General features: G+C 39.3%; 1 protein-coding gene across 1 annotated transcript in view; it reads right to left on the bottom strand.

The window, feature by feature from the left end:
- Smp_132560 (hypothetical protein) overlaps positions 1-859 on the bottom strand; it is a gene marked incomplete at both ends in the record, with an annotated part of 198,872 nt that overhangs the window by 164,567 nt on the left and 33,446 nt on the right. The window lies entirely within an intron of this gene.

The raw sequence follows: 859 nt of genomic DNA, 5'->3' as shown, positions 1-859 counted from the left end.
ATTCCGTTGTCTTTTACATACTTCATGATTTTTCAATTCTGTTGTTATTACAATTACTTTCTGTTCTCTTCATTTCAATTTTCTCAACCTTCTACTCTCAGGCATTTCACTCCCGTCTGATGTTACATACTACTTATATCGCCAATTACAAGCAACATATACCACTATATATCTATATTTAAAATTAAGGTATATGCCTTACTATGAAAAATACTAAATCTCCACAAAACCCCTTCTGATAATTAATATAATCATATGCTCACCAGTGACTTCGAGAAGTATATCTAGGAGCTCTAGTGAGAAGCAGTGACCAGTGGAGTTCAAAACCACGTCTGTTGTGAGATAGGAACTCACTGAAGACAATTGGTGAATGGTTGCTCAAATTCGTGGATCAGTTGAAGTTAGACATTAACACCGTTGGATGCCAGCTCAGTGGTCTATCGGTTAAGGGCTTCGACTCGAGACTGGTAGGTCCTGGGTTCGAAACTCGCGAGAGCGGGTTCGTGGATGCGCACTGCTGAGGAGTCCCATAACAGGACGAAACGGCCGTCCAGTGTTTCCAGGTTTTCCATGGTGGTCTAGCTTCAATTGACTCACGCTTTCAACTATGAAAAATATGTGCTGTTGTTGTTGTCCAGAAAATCAATGAGATTTTCGCGGCTAAGCCATCCAGTTCAGTGAATATAACACTTCAAAAGTTCTCACCCTATTTACCTAGTGGTACAACTAATTTGCCCGGACTAAAATAAATGAAATGGTACTCGAATGTTCGACTTAGTGGTTGAAAGTCGAATGACTTAGCCATTGAATTACTACTCCGCTTTTTTTTCATACTATTTTTTTGTTGGCAGATTTTCAA

The sequence above is a fragment of the Schistosoma mansoni genome, chromosome 3 (genome assembly GCF_000237925.1).
Source record: "Schistosoma mansoni strain Puerto Rico chromosome 3, complete genome".
Classification (NCBI taxonomy): Eukaryota; Metazoa; Platyhelminthes; class Trematoda; order Strigeidida; family Schistosomatidae; genus Schistosoma; species Schistosoma mansoni.
This window is presented reverse-complemented; position numbering and strand designations above follow the sequence as displayed.